At 41.7% G+C, this 16,667-nt stretch overlaps 1 long non-coding RNA gene across 1 annotated transcript in view; it reads right to left on the bottom strand.

The window, feature by feature from the left end:
* Positions 1-13,474: 13,474 nt before the first annotated feature.
* The window catches only part of LOC310825763, a 34,680-nt gene continuing 31,487 nt past the window's right edge, over positions 13,475-16,667 (bottom strand). Inside the window, exon 3 of the long non-coding RNA XR_014555521.1 lies at positions 13,475-13,553. This is a non-coding gene — a long non-coding RNA (uncharacterized lncRNA). The remainder of the gene's footprint in view (positions 13,554-16,667) is intronic.

Here is a 16,667-nt window from a genome sequence, read left to right as displayed (position 1 = left end):
CCGGGGAACACGAAATGAGCACCGAGCAAGCGAGGGCGTGTGCGCCGCTCCCGCCAAAAGTCAGCTTGGTTTTTTCCCTTTTAGCCTTCTGGCGCCCTCCCTCCCCCCCCCCCGAATTCAGTGCCTGCAGGCTAAAAGGGAAAAAACTGAGCCACAGCTCGGTGGGAGTAGCGCATGCACCCTCGCTCACTCAGTGCGCTCACTCAGTGTTCCCCGGACTCTCGCCTGGCGCCCTCCAGAACTTTGTGCCCTGGCGCCCTGCGCCACTGGCCTCAATGGGTAAGATGAGCCTGAGTGGTCTCCAGCAACTCTTTCTAGGAGGTCTTGCCCTGATGAAGCAGTTGAGAGGACTGATGGTCCCCACTCTCCCATTGCCCACTAGGACTCCTCCTTTCCAGGGTCTTTCCCACACAGTCTCAGGCTGCTGCAGCCTCTTCCGGTTCATGAAACCATGTCACCTCTCCTGCTGCTGTCACTTCCCCTCCCAGTCTGCTGCTCTTGCCTCTGACCACTCATTATCACCCCACCACCAATCCCCTGTCTTGGACCCTTCTTCCCTTGGGGTTTCCCTAGGGGGTTCTGTCGCCAGTGCCTCCCATCACTGTTTTGCATCCAGCCAGTCCATGGCATCTGATTACCAGAACACATCCTTAGACCCAGCTGCCAATGTTGCTGCTTTACTGCAAGAAACAGATTACAAGCTGGCATCACACAATGGCTATTGCCCTGAAATAGTGCCAGTGGCTTTTGGATCAACCAGAACTGCAGAGGCATGCCTTAAGGACAGAGAACTGCAGTGCTGCATTGACCACTGGTCTGACGCAGGACAGCTATTCTTATGCACAAATCTATCTTCTCTTGTTTTCTCATCTCTGTTTCCTCCTTTAAACCCTAGAAATTTGAAAAGACTGCAAAACACAAGTTTGAGAAGCCTGCAAAATCAAACACCCAGGAATTAAGTAAAGTACAGATTATACTTATTATAAGTATGGAATGAAGGTTATGTTTCTGTGACATGGAACTGGGGACACAAATGGATAGTATAAGTGAGCTTCTTTCTGGGTTGCACTTATTCTTTTGCAGATATTAGTCATACTTTGAGTAAAGGGAGAATGTGAAATAATGGTTGAAAAGGAGGCAAACTGTTGAAAAGTTGGCCTCCGCAACTCAGTCCACAAGCAGGAGAATGTAGACAAATTCTAAGAAGAGATTCTCAGATCAACAGCAGGGAAAGACTAGCTTTTCCCAGCATCAGATGACTTGGGAGAACCAATTGCTGAAAGATGTGGATATTGGGAAATAAATTGGAAGGTTGCAGGGTACTCTTTTATCTCTTCCCACCCCAGCATAGCTGTCAACGTTTCCTTTTTTAAAGGGAAACTCCCTTATTCCGAATAGGATACCTCGCAAGAAAAGGGAAAAGTTGACAGCTATGCACCCCAGTCCTCAGCACTTGCCTTTACCTTCAAGATTGTCCCTTCCTAAGCATCTCCTCTCATCATCAACACCTGGGGCAACAAACCATTGGCTCACCAAATGTTTCTAGACCTCAGCTCCCATCAGCAGCAGTCAACATGGTCAACTAGCAGGGATGATGGGAGTGAGGAGGACCTCAGTTTCCCAACACTGATCTACATCTCTGAACATCTGTTTGCATTTGGAAAGCTATGAATCTGGCTTAAGTAACCTTAACTCTGTCCCTTGTCCTAATACTTTGCAAAAGTATTTCCCACCCCCAAGCATCCTGTCTTGTTTTGTTAAGTGATGGCATAGCCAAAGCATTTTGACAGGCAAAGAGCCACCACTTGAAGCAATCATTCACATAATTATAGCCCAGAGTGCCTAATTTGAAAGTACAGAAACCAGCAAGTCAAATTCCAATGTTATTTATTTATCATTGTTTGTCAGCAATTAAACAGTATTTAAAGCAAAGGAAGGTCCACAGGGAATGCCAAGTGAAGCATTTATTTAGATTTGGTAGCATGAAAGGCAGGGAGCCATTATGTGGGACAAGAATAGTTGTACACTTTGCTTCCATTAGCAAAAGGAAAATAGTCTGTGTGGTATATAGTCTGTGAGGTCTTGATTAAAACACACATATGCATACTCACACAAGTGTAAGCTAGAGATTCATATTTAACCTATAATTAAATATGATGTGAAGGAGTGTTATAAATTAAAGAGAGATTTGTGATAGTGGGTTTTTTAATTAAAAAAACAACAACAACAAAAACAGATGTACCGTATTTTTCGCCCCATAGGATGCACCGGCCCATAGGACGCACCTAGTTTTTTTTTTGGGGGGGAATAAAGAAAAAAAATTATTTCCCCCCCAGGTGCGGGGCTGGGGCGGGGGAAGCCCGAGCTTCCCCCGACCCCAGCCCCCAGAACAGGCTGCTATCCGCAAGCCGTGGGAGAGCTGCATGAAGTTGCACAGCTCTCCCACGGCTAGCGTAGAGCTGCGCAAAGCCTGAAGCTTTGGGTGTGCTGAGCTCAGCGTGCCCCAAGCTTCTGGGTGCCAGCAAGCTCTCCACTAGCCGTAGGAGAGCTGCGTCTCCCACAGCTAGCAGATAGCTTCCTGAAGCCTGGAGAGCGAGAGGGGTCGGTGCGCACCGGCCCCCCTCACTCTCCAGGCTTCAGCGAAAGCCTGCATTCGCCCCATAGGATGCACACACATTTCCCCTTCATTTTTGGAGGGGAAAAAGTGTGTCCTATATGGCGAAAAATACAGTATAATATGTTAGTACAGTATTGGGACAAAACACACGTAATTTTCTCAGCTTGCTTTTTTGGAATGCCCACATGCATATACAAATTTGCATCCTAACTCTGGTCACATTCACACCATATATTTAAAGTACCATGATACCAGTTTAAACAGTCATGGCTTCCACCACTGGCAGACTTGGGTTTTAAAATTTCAGCAGCACCCTGTGGAATTCCAAAATTTGGCACCTCCTTGTCTCTAGCCTTCTGTTGCTCATCATTGTTGCAGCGCCCCCCGTGGCACCCCCTTGGCTTGGTGTCCAATGTGGGTTACACTCCCCTAAATCTTCCACTGCCTCCCCCAAAGGATTCTGGGAGTTGTAGTGTGTTAAAGGTGCTGAGAGTTGTTTGGAGACCTCCTGCTCCCCACAGAGAGCTACAATTCCCAGAGTTTCCTGTTAAAAGAAATTGACTGTTAAACCACTGTTAGGTAGTACAACGTAGTGAGAAGACAAACACTTTCCCCCTTGGTTAAAGAGTGCGAAAAGCAGCTCAGAAAGAATATTTGTTGTTTAGTCGTTCAGTCGTGTCTGACTCTTCGTTACCCCATGGGCCAGAGCACGCCAGGCACTTCTGTCTTCCACTTCCTCCCGCAGTTTGGTCAAACTCATGTTCGTAGCTTTGAGAACACTGTCCAACCATCTCGTCCTCTGTTGTCCCCTTCTCCTTGTGCCCTCCATCTTTCCCAACATCAGGGTCTTTTCCAGGGAGTCTTTTCTTCTCATGAGGTGGCCAAAGTATTGGAGCCTCAGCTTCACGATCTGTCCTTCCAGTGAGCACTCAGGGCTGAATTCCTTCAGAATGGATAGGTTTGATCTTCTTGCAGTCCATGGGACTCTCAAGCGTCTCCTCCAGCACCATAATTCAAAAGCATCAATTCTTCGGCGATCAGCCTTCTTTATGGTCCAGCTTGCACTTCCATTCATCACTACTGGGAAAACCATGGCTTTAAATATACGAACCTTTGTTGGCAAGGTGATGTCTCTGCTTTTTAAGATGCTGTCTAGGTTTGTCATAGCTTTCCTCCCAAGAAGCAGGCATCTTTTAATTTCATGACTGCTGTCATCATCTGCAGTGATAATGGAGCCCAAGAAAGTAAAATCTCTCACTGCCTCCATTTCTTCCCTTTCTATTTGCCAGGAGGTGAAGAGGGTCAAATCTTCCACATGTGTCCCAAATATGGAATAGGCACTCCAATGTGAGAGAATGCCAGGTTTGTGAGAAAGAGTGATATGATGAGCCCTTTATGACTCAGACTGGGGCAGTTAATTGGTTGGGCCCCCTCAGTAACATGGGATTTGCTTACAGAAAAGTGACTTCCACATAGCTAGGGTGAGGATTAAAGCAGGCATGGAGGACTTCAAGCCTGAGGGCTGGATGTGACTCTCCAGACTTCTCTGGCCTTCTGGTTTTAAACACCCTTACAACCACTAGATACCATCCCAGCCATATCATTAGCCCCTGCTCCAAAGATTCTGTATTAGGGAAGATGAACTGTCCCTCAGGGATCCCACTGTCCCTCAGGGATCCCTCTGTCCCCCTCTCCTCACATTCTGTTCACAGCCACCCCCATCTATGGGAGAAACAGCTGTAGAGAAAATTTGGTTGTATCAGCGCTCAGATAGTTAGAATTTAATTGGAATTAACTTCTAGCAGTTTCTTACAAATGAAGCTAGAACTTGCTCTTTCACCTATAAATCCCCCACATTGGCAGTGCTGTATCTCCTTTTTCACAATCGGCAGTTCTTCTCAGCTCTTATTGAATTATGTGGCATCGCTTCACTCTGAGCACTGTAAATAAATGCACCAGTTACAGTAACTCACTCTAAAAGTCTGCCTTCTATTATATATTGCCATCTGGTACATGTCAAAGACTATGTAGTTTTAGTCTTACTATCCAATTACCTGAGCAAAAAGAACTCTGACCAAATTAATTTTCAGCAGAATAATGGCCCTGTCTTTTGCTTCTCATGGCTGAGTTCTTCTTTTTCAACACAGAAGAACAAGCCCATCTATAAGACCACGGACAGTGTAATCCGAAGCATGTCTACTCAGGAGTAAGCTGTATTGCGTTCAGTAGAACATATTTCCAGGTAAGTGTGTACAAGATTTCAGACTAAGTCTCACAGAACCAGTATTCTAATACCTTCTTTTTAATTAGTAGTGATCTAAATTGAGAATGTTACTGTTTTTACATGCATCATTTTACATTTTCAATATACATACACACATAATTTTATGTTTATGCCTCCTATTCACAGTTGAAACCATGCTCAAGGTGGGGCGGAAAGGACTGCGAGGCAGGGAATCTTCCAGGACTCACAGCCAAGAAGTGATATTATATCACATGTGTTCTTAAATGTTATGTAGTTTTTTGCAAACTAATATGTATTTCTTCCATTAATATGCATTTATTTGCAAATATTTCTGTATTGTCAGGCTAATAGAAAGAGTGAAGAATATAAAATCATAAATAAAATTACATCACAAAAAATAAAATCACATCAACAAGTCAGATACTTTAAATCATTTGTTTGCATGTTTGTACACACACAACACTTTATTATGTATACAGTGCCATACATTTATATTCCATCCTTCAATATTATTTCAACTTCCATTAAGTAGTCCACATTTTAGAAACATGTGTGCTTGGGTTTATTTTGCTAGGTGTGTGTGGGAAATTTCCATACATCTCATCTGGATACTTCCCAGACATGAAGAAAAACACCGGGTAGCTTATTTCATTGAGGACTGAAATAGTTACATCACTTCTATATCCCATAGTTCCATAGCTTGGACAACTTTAGACCATGGCACATTGTAAAGCAACTTTCCAAAATGTAAGTTGAAACTGAAGCTGAAAAAATTACGTTTTGTCCCTTCTGCCCCTGTTCAGTTCTTGTATGGAGAATTCAAAGTATAGAGAATAAGTATTGGACACAGAATAGGTTTTACACAGTGCCACTCAAATGCAGTTCTCTTGGTGGATAAAACTGACTCACTATCAGGTGATTAGCAAGATATACAAACATTATTAATGTAGGCTGTCAGTAAGCCTCTCGTGTATTAAAGTATGGGCACATGTGGTACATGATGTATTTTCTTCTATAATTGTTGTTGGGTTTGAAAAAGTATTGCATGCATAATAGTAACACCCAGTGCTATCGGAATATAATATCACACTGTATTAATAGGACACATCTATTCTGTTTCTTGAATAATCCATGCCAGGAAGTAACTATTCTTATGGGATAAAACAGCTATATATATGGTAGGCAGGCAACAAATGAAATCCATTACCTAGAAGGCTTTAGACTGAATGTTCTGCAGAATGTTTTGTACAGGATACATGATAGGCAGACTACATCTCTCATGAGGGCACTGGGAATTTTTGAAAGCTGCTTGCATTAATGTGTGCAATGTGGGGCTCAAATAGGCTCTTCCTGTCTACAAAGCAATCTCACCTCTGGAGGGCAAATGTACAGCAATATAAGATGATAACATGCATATTGATGAGACGCATGCAGATTAGTAGGTTCAAAAGTAAATGTCTACAGCCAACCTGAAAAACCAAGAACAAATGTTAACAAGTCATTCTGACCAAGATGTACAGAGACAGTCCTCCATCATATTTTAATAACTAGATATGGGTAATTAATAACAATTAAAAATGTATTTCAGACAGTTCTCAAACCCTGGCGGCATTTAGCAGAGTCAAAGTTCTAAAAAGACTCTTAAATCTAGGTCATGCAGTTAGAAAGAGAATATCTGTCATGATTCCTTTGTCTACTAAATGGCTACATCTATGGATGGGGAGGCACATTTTGGCCTTTGAATGATAGAGCAGATCCACACACAATGCCAAATCAGAGCTAAACAAACTATGGCATACTGAGAATGAAGAGGTTTGCTGGTGCATGCTGCCAACATTGCACCCATCCTCTTTTTTTGCTATGCTAGGAAGAAACAAACTAGGATATTGACTTAGTATAATGTGCTAACAAGGACTTATGGTTTGCTTCTCACCAAACAAACAATGACAACCAGCCAGGAACAAACCATTATGGGTTCCCACCCCTCTCGGCTCATTCTAATTATTTGTTTGAGGTTAATGAGAGGAGGGATGGGAGAGTGCAATCTGCACAGTATGCATGAGCTTACTTGCTCATTCCTGGCAAGCCATCGTTTGTTAAACTACAATTTACCATTACAGGCCATAGTGCTGATACAATGGAACCTCGGTTTTAAAATGTAATCCATTCTGGAAGACCGTTCGACTTCCGAAACATTCAAAAACCGAAGGATGCATTTCCAGAAGCATTTACTTACGGAAAACTCAATACAGAAGTGGCATGCTCGACTTCTGAAAATTGTTCAGAAACCGAAACGTTCGACTTCCAAGATGTTCGAAAACCGAGGTTCTACTGTAGCCCTTTGCATGTTCTACACACAAAAAGTACACCAAAAAAGTAATTCCATGTTCGATTATTTTTTAAAAAACATTCGGCAATTTGTAAAGTATCTGTGGGTAGCCTTGGGAGTAGAGTACAATTTTGCATTTAAGCAAAATGTATATGAGCATTTCACTTAAATGCACATCCTGGCCCTCCATATTTGCTTTGAAATACCTGCCTATAATGCTGCTACAGAATTCTGTCAATGAAAAGTCAGGTTTAGTGATGCCATGTTGAATTCCTAAATACACAGCCATAATGCAGACACTGAATTTTCAAAGCCAACCCCTGCTTCTCTGCTGAAAAGTCATATCAGAGAGGTGCAATCAGCAGTGGACAAATGATTGGCAGGAGGGTGTTTAATTCCCCCTCCCCTCCTTTCAGCCTGCATGGTTTGGGCTATATGTTTCCAAGTCCTGGGATAGACTGCTGTGTAGTAGTGCCCAATAAAATTCCCTTTGGGAGGACTTGATGGATATAAACATGTCAGAAAATGCCAGAAGCCAGATCCAGAAATGGTATAAATATGTATAGCCAATGAACACAAGGGCTGCCTCTTTCCCATTGTGAAGTTACTCTTCTTCTTTTTTTTTTAAAAAAAAGGCTATTTAAAAGCACACAGTGATTACGATTTTAAAATGTTTCTGTTAGTCAGATATTCCTCTTGTGTCCATTGCTCTCCGTCAATTGCTCCATAGACTAGATGAAACTGCAATTTTGTAATGGGTGAATTGATTTCTGGGTTAATAAAGCATTCTGGAATCAATTGGTCTGGAATGTCTTACATAAATATGAGAGAAAATCTGATTGCACTGAAATAGTTGGCAAATGTCCTGTGATAATTTTAAGGTGAATGCAGTATTTGGTTCTTTTTGACAGTTTAGTAAACAACAGCCTAGGTACTCAGTTATGTTAAAGCCTTTAAAAATAACAAGCTCATTATCCCTAGATATTATAGGAGATCACAAGCAAGCTGCACAGGAACAGTAAAAATCCTTCAGTTCAGGAGAGAGACCTGTGTGTCCAGTGATTGCTGGATCAGGATTTTGAAGCACAGATCAAAGTGCACTTCAGAATGTGCATCCAAGTGAATTGCTTTCAATGGGATACAAAAATCATTTTCAGCAATGCGATTTTGTGCTACATAGCAATGATGCTTCTTCTTGGGGACTATCTAAAAATCCTGGGTTTTATGGACAGCTCGAGTGACACAAGGAACTGGAGAAATATGATGACCACTAGGTGGAGTTCTGCATGAGCTGGCTGTTACACAAGAGCTACTCACCATGTGGATGCTTCCAGAGTAGGCTATCACTGCACAATAATCTCCAATAAAAGTATCTCCCCACCAAACTCAATGGGACAGTGTTCTGCTTCTTGAGCATGCAGTGAGACAACTATTATTTTCTACATCATTATTTTCTGAAGTCATTCATGTCAGGACAGAGTTATAGGCAGCAGGGGAGAAAGCCATGGAACAGAATTGTGCCAGGGAATCAGTGCTTAGGAACCAAGCAAGGAATTGGAGCTGAAGAATGTCAGAGCCAGAGCCATTGTTGGTCAGGCAAAGTCCCAGCCCAAACAGGAAGCTTTTACAGTCCCTCCTAGTTAGGAGGGTGCAATAGCCAATCTGGGTGGGTGGGATCAATCCAGAGACTCAGAATACTTTACTACCAAAGAAGATGCTCTAATATGTAGCTAGAGTTGGAAGGTCTCTCAAGGGCTACCGAGTCCACTGTCTTGCTGATGCAGAATATTTGCTGCTACAGTATCCCTGATGGGTGGCAAGTCAACCTTTGATTAAAAACTTCTAATGAAGAGCTTCTACCATCTGTGGCAGTCTGGTCCACTGCTGAACAGCCTGTGCCATCATGAAGTTCTTCCTTATGTTTAATTAAAATTCCTTTTCTTGCAATTTGAATCTTGATTCAGGTCCTACCATCTAGGCACATTCCAGTTTTTATTGATAGCCTTCTTAAACTATAATGCCCAGAATTAGTGGTTCACCATCTACTCCAGATAGGTTCTGGCAGTTCACACCACACTGGGCAGTTGAATACAGACAATGGTTCCCAGTTTAAGCCTTGCGGCTTCTGACAATTTAATTACACCCAGCCATTGGTCATATTAGCTGGAGTTGATGGGAGTTGTAATGCAAAACATTTGGAGGGAAGCAGGATGGTCACCTCTGGGCTAGGGAATTGTGTATACACACCCTCCATTCAGCTATGCTTCTTTCTATTCTTCAGCACAGATTCCTCTACATGCTAGCAATAATGGATTTCCATGGTATCCTTCCCTGTCATTAACATTGTGCTCTGTGTGTCTGTCTGAGCAATGAACACCTCAGTGGCTTCCTATCACAAACACAATAGATGCCTTCAGTGTAATACTCCAAATACTTGCTTCCTGTCATTTAAAAATAACAGCTGCCTTTCAAGCTTGATCCAAGAGCTCTGAAAAGTCACAGGGTGGTATTCTGCAATGTCTGGAATGAAAGCTGCTGGTCTTCTAAATCTGTCATGCTCCTTCAAAACTTTCCTCCCCAACCCCCATCCCACCCTGGCTTCTTTTCTTTTCTTTATGGATTTTTCTTGAGTTTTACTAGTTAAAATATATTTCTTAGCTATTTATATAGCACGACCATTGCACACCTATATTTGATGTAACATCAGTGCAAACAAGAAAAACATCATTAGCAAAAACTGAAGTGAAAAAGACTATTTTAAAAAAACACACAATCAAGCAGTCACAGACCCATCCACAAATCTTGTACCGAGAGAGCAAAGTTTAATCTCTATCAAGAGCATTTCATTAAGCATAAAAACACACAATCAAATCTAATTAGAGCATAACCAATTATTCAGTTTTTATCTGGTCTTACTGGGCCTGGTTGCACACTGAACATCTGTAGCATAAAATGGAAAACTGGCACATGCAATTTCATTGTTTAAAGGCTGACAACTCCATGGAAAATAGAAATGAAAAAAATTCTCAAGTTGGGGAAGTGGCCAATATGTGACAAGTTAGCTCTCATTTATTCTGAAATCTTCCAGCATTTTCTGTTCTTGAGGAGAACAGTCAGTTATGAGCAATCTCTGTGGCCTTTCCTCCACCCCCAAGTTTGCAGAACCAGAAAACAATATTTAATATGCTTGCTCTGCCAAGCTTTCCATATGTGTAGCTATTTGATATGCAAATACGATGCCCATTATCAAGGGTCTGTGGAAATCTGTTGCTGCCTGTTAAAGAACCACAACAGTACAAAGGAACTCAGTGGTGAGCCAAGAAAAGCTGAATTGGGCAGAAAACAGCAATCCATGCCAATCACCTCTAATAACAAATCCGTGTCGAAATAACAGCACCTGCTACTATATCTTGCATTTAGGTGGACCTTTCATGATTGAAGAGTTGAATGTCTATATTGTTTGGGTTTTCTTTTTCTTTCTTTTTTTGCTTGAGCTGAATCAAAAGAACCCGTGAACATATTTGGCAGAATCAAAAAGCATCTACTTTGGATATTTTTAAAAGAATTGCTTCAGCGATTTTTTAATCTGTTTAGGAAGCATTAGCCTCACTTGGCATCAACTTCATTCTGCCCCCTCCCTGAGGTGTCATCTAGTCAAAGCTGATTGGTTATCTAGAGTTGTGTTCAGTGGGAGGGACTTGAGTGGTCAAGGTAAGGGGAGAAGAAGATTAGCTGCTGGTCTGGAATGGGGAGTGGAGACAGAAGAACTGTTGGAAGGGCAACAGCAGAGATCATTCCATGTGTAATGGAAGGGTTAATTCTGTTGGTATTACAGTCAGCTAGCTAAGAGCAGGGCAGATGGAGGTGTTGTTTAACAACCAGACCGAGTGGCATGAAGGACAGATTGTTAAGCAACTCTGGGATCTGAAATCTGGCACCAGAGATAACCACAAAGGAATTTGTCTCTGCTTATTTCATGTATGCACCACATCCAAATGTGCCAGTGTGGTGTAGTGGTTAGAGACCAGGGTTTGAATCCTTGGGCCTCAGCCTAACTTACGTCACAGGGATGCTGTGAGGAAAAAGAGGGGATGGGAGAACCATATACACCACTTTGAGCTCCTTGGAGGAAAAGACGGTAGATTAATGTAATAAATAAAATAGGGCTCATCTTCTTCCATGGACTTTGGACCCAATTATGCTTTTTATTCTCTTTAAGCATCCAGGACTTGGGACTGGTCCTGAGCCTTCCCCCCTTGCATTTTCATTTTGGTCTTGGTGAAAAAAAAACAAAAACCATTCTCTTCTCAAGTGCTGCACACATAGAAATAGTGGCTCAATTAAAATGCAAATGTATGAGAAACGTGTGGTGGCTGGAGATTAAATAATAGGACGACTGTTACCATAATTCCCTTAGCTATTATAAAGATCAATTGATGAAAGGGTTTTCCTTGCACTGGGAATAATGCAACATGCATCTCAACCATGTTTATTATCAGGCCTGCTCAGGAATTATTAATATAGCTGCTTACTGCTACAGTTTTGGACAATAAATATTCATAAAAAATAATTAAAGTCTATATTTTTTTCCCTCAAGAATCTGTGTTTATGACAGGACACTTGGGAGTTGTTGCCTTGGATTCTGTTGCTCCTGTACTACAAGTGCGACAGGGATACATTTAGCTATTTTACATGTTGCTTCTTTGGCAATTGCTGTGGAAGTTGTTGACAATTGCAGCATAGATTCATATGACTTTATTTGGTAGCATGTAACAGCAAGGACTGTTGTTATTCATTATGCAGCACAAGATTCCCAAACATTTAACTTTCTTAGAATGGAAAAATATTCCACAAGATCATTTTTTCTTCCCCCTGTTCTCATCTTGCAATTTGTATTTTGCAAATACAAGATGGTTCCATCTTTATTCTCTAATGCATGTAGCAGGTGACCTGCATGGTTAAGCTATGTAGGTTTTCAAAATGACCATTTCATTGATGTGCTCAGTAGAAAGCAATAACTGCCTTCTTGCGTCTCTTAATTCAGCCTTAATTCAAAGCAGTCCATGGCTTTGCTTACCTTTTTGAATGTCTTTAATGATCGCCCTTCAGTTAAAGCCAAGACCTTTGTGGTAGCAGCAGTCACAGTAAGAAGGCATGCCTATAGACACTAAGGGAGGCATCCCCAACCTTTTGCCCTCCAGATGTTTTGGCCTACAACTCCCATGATCCCTAGCTAACAGGACCAGTGGTCAGGGATGATGGGAATTGTAGTCCAAAACATCTGGAGGGCAAAAGGTTGGGGATGCCTGCACTAAGGAATAAGTCCCAGGGACCTACTTTCAAATAAGAGGCATAGGGTGCATACACTTGATAAGAATTTGGAATATACCGGGGTGATTCTGCAGTGACTTATTTCCTTGTATCTGGTGATGCTGAATATGCTAATAAGAACATAGGATAAGCCCTACTGCATCAAACCAAAAGTCTATGTCCTCATTTCTCATAGTGGGCAGCCAAGCCTTATGAGGAACAGTTGAGGGAGATGGGTATGTTTAGCTTGGTTAAGAGGAGACAGAGAGGATATATGATAGCCATCTTCAAATATCTATGCTTTAGTTGAGATTCCTGTGTTGCAGGATGTCCCTCAGAGTACCTTCCAACTCTATGATTCTAAGTCCTTCTAGGAATCTCACAAACAGTGCATTAAGGCAATAGCCCTCCTCCACAGCCACCTCCAGTAATTAGTTTTCTGTGGCATAAACCCTATGTAGTTTAGGTCCCCATATCTGAAACTACATCGCTCCCATAACCAACCTGAGGTTATCTTCAGAGGCTCTCCTCCAGGCTGCCACACCAGGGGCTGGTAAGGGACAAGGACAAAGCCTTCTTAGTCACTGGCACCCAGTTCACTTAATTCTCACCCAATGAAGGACCTCCTGGTATAGGTATTGTTATCTTTTCTGCAATGAAGCTGCACAATGGATAAATACTGCCTGCATTTTTGGACTTTCCTTCATGGCATGGCTGTGGAAGCTATCATGTTGAGAACCTGTGCATAAACATTCTCTGCAATGCCATCGATTGCTTTAGTTATCCTTTTCTGCACCTTTCCATTTGTATCATATTATTGTCCTCAGTAGTTGCATATTGCCATCAAACCAACCTTGAGAGTGGTATGAGAGAGAGAGATGGCGGGGGAGAGAATATAACACCATAGAAGACACTTGGTGGTATTCATTCAGAAGTTGAAAATGTGAAAAACACTACAGTACAAACTAGATCTCTAGATATTACCAATACTGAAAGGAACAGTTGAAGTGAGAGTTTCAATCTGCAGGGAATCTTGAACTAGGGTATTTCAGCTGTAAAAAAAAGAAAAGAAAAGAAAATTGCCACAGGGACAATTGCTGCTTAAGCAGATATTTAGGACTGGAAGGCTAATGTTGTGGTTTAGAATAAAATTCGATTAACTACTGGCCTATCAATGCGTAGAATGATATCCAGCTAAATCATATTCAGAAACGCACAACTAAAACCAATTAATTTAAGTCCATTCATTTCAATGAGTCTACTCTGAGTATGATTGTAATTGGGTATTGCCCATGAGAAATTGACATGTAAAGAAACAGAATCTAATCTAAGTTTCATTCTCAGTTGCTGATAGAATCAAATAAATAGAACACAACAGAAAGTAACAGCTCAGTGGCAAACAAATTCATTATCTTGAAAGAGCAGCCATGTTACAGAAGGATTAAACCATTTAAGTAGCCAAATGAAAAACAAATACAATTATGATTAACTTGGATCATTTCCCAACACTGAGTTCCCCTGAGTGTTTCGTAAATGGGTCTCTTTAGTTCTTTAGGATTCCTTTGTTGAAGGGGGAAAGCCAAATCTGGATGAAAGCATACAGGGTAACCTTTTTCTTAACTTGTTGCAAAGAGCATAGAACCACAGAACTGTTATGGGTCACATGCCCATTTATTTATTTCTACATTTGCACATAAGAATGCTCTGATAAAAAGGCTTATTGTAGAGAGAAAGCCTCTTCCAACTCTTGCCTTTTCGCTATATTGTAAGACTGTTCATAATCAAATTGCAATCTGCTTCAGGTGTTCCTTATCTGTGTAGCATAATCACATAAGGGATGAGTGCACCAATTCCACATCCCCTCATTTTTTGTCTAGTCATTGCCCACAATCATGTTTGTCCCCATGCCATTCTCATGTGATTATATTGCATAAATAACAAACATTTGAGAAGGGGTTAGGAGTGGAATTTCTTTCCTGCAAGTTTTTCCACATCTTGTATGAAATGTGCATTTTTAAATGCTGTAGAACAGGGTTTCCAAAACTTGGGTCTCCAGATTTTTTTGGACTACTATCATCCCTAGCTAGCAGGACCAGTGATCAGGGATGATGTAAATTGTAGTTTGAAAAAAGTTGGAGACCCTAGTTTGGGAAGCCCTGCTCTAGAACAAGGGAGACGGCCTTTTCAGTAGTTGGGCCTAGGCCAGGCATCCCCAAACTCTGTGCTCCAGGTGTTTTGGAACTACAATTCCCATCATGCCTGACCACTAGGGTGCCTGGCCTAGGTTGTGGAACTCCCTCCCAAAGAAGGCTCACCTCCCCCACTTTTTTTACTGGTTTTCTGCTGAACAGCAAATACTTTTTCTTTTCAGGCGACCTATGTACTCTGACACATAAGCCTATGACAGAGCATTGCCTCTTCTCCTTTTGTAACCCATTCCTTAAGGTTGGGAGAAGACAGAAGCTTCCACCTACTCACCCAGACTGTTTTAGCCACCAGCAACAAGTGGCATAGTAAACGTCTGTGCATGTACAGCAGATGCTCACTGTCAATAGTGTGCACAAGTTAGCAATTTCACATCTCAGAGAATCCCTGATGACTGACTATCGCCGCCCACCATAGCTGCAACCTTCAGAGTAAGGGACTTACTAGTGGAACTGTTTATGACATACAGTATTGTTCATATAAATTACTGTGAACAGCATCATCAACAAAACCAATAACATAAACTTAAGAACTTGGGAGGAGTTTTAACAATTGTTTTAGTGCAGTGGTGTCCAAACTTTTTTCAAAGAGGGCCAGATTTGATGAAGTGAAGGGCCGTGAGGGCTAACCTTTTCTTTAGATTGAAGTTGTTGAGCTTTTTTTAGGGTTGAAGTTGTTCAGGTTTTTTTTAGGATTTTACCTCAGAAAATAAACTGCCACAGGGGCTGGATTAAACCGACCAGCGGGCCAGATTAGGCCCGCAAAACGGACTTTGGGCATGCCTGTTTTAGTGTCATGGACTCAGATTAATCAGACTTTGTCTTTACCATAGCTCAAGGAGAGACCACACGATTTGCAAGGTGCATAAAAATAACCCAATCTGGAAGTTACCAGAGCATGGAGTACAGTGGCAAAGTCATTTATGTCTAAAAGCAGCTATAGCCGGCCGGAGCTGGAGATGGGTATTCCTAGCCACTGAGGCCACCTGAGGCTTCAGTGACAGTGCTGAATCTAGGACCACCTTGAAGCTGTGGACCTGCTCTATCCAGGGGAGTGCAGTGCTGTCCAGAACAGGCCATCTCCCCACCATGGGAACTCAGAACACATAACACCTCTGCCTTTTCAGGATTCAACTTTCTTTTATTGGCTACATCCAGCCCATTTCAACCTCCAAGCACCGCCCTAACACCTCAATTGTCTCTGTCAATTCAGATGGAACCAAGAGACAGAGCTGGGTGTTATCTGCATTTTGATGGCAGTTCTCCTGACAAAAACTCCCAGGGGCTTCATATAGATGTTCTTTATAATTTTTAGCAGCGCAGTTAAGTAACACTGACATTTAGGTATTCATCTGAACATAAGCAGGGGTATTCCAAACTAAATCCAATTAATTTCAGTGGGCCTTCCTGCCAGGTAAGTGTTCTCAGAACTGTAGCTTTTATTGCAAATGATCCCGGCTGCTGAATTGTTTGGTGAAATTGATGACAGCAATTAGACCTCCCAATTTGTGCACCCTCACCCCTGCATTCAGTAGATAAGTTTCCAGGAGGAGAAGACAATCAACATTTTCATTAGCTTTACTTAAAACCAAGCCTGATTCCTTTCTTTACTTCTTAACATTATGACAAAGAGTAATAAGAATTTTTGCAGTCTGCAAAGTGTCTGCTTCCTGTAGCTAATTTTATGCTAGATGTCAAACCCATTTGAAATGCACTTGCTGCTCTAACGGCAAGCTAGTTAGGTTCTTTAACCTTTCTTTAAAAGTAATTTTGCATTTCCGCCTCTAATTACATTTTCAGGCACAACTGTAAATTAAAGTTTGATGGCAAATGTCTTTATATGGGAGTAAATCTTTTGAGTCTTTCTGGAAAGGACACATTTTTTAGCCAATATGGAAGATCAGGATTGCAAAACTATACTATGTGCAATTGGTAACTTTATTGTCATGATATTCTCAGTTC

The sequence above is a fragment of the Podarcis gaigeae genome (assembly GCF_964106915.1).
Source record: "Podarcis gaigeae genome assembly, chromosome: 10".
NCBI classification, from domain to species: Eukaryota; Metazoa; Chordata; class Lepidosauria; order Squamata; family Lacertidae; genus Podarcis; species Podarcis gaigeae.
This window is presented reverse-complemented; position numbering and strand designations above follow the sequence as displayed.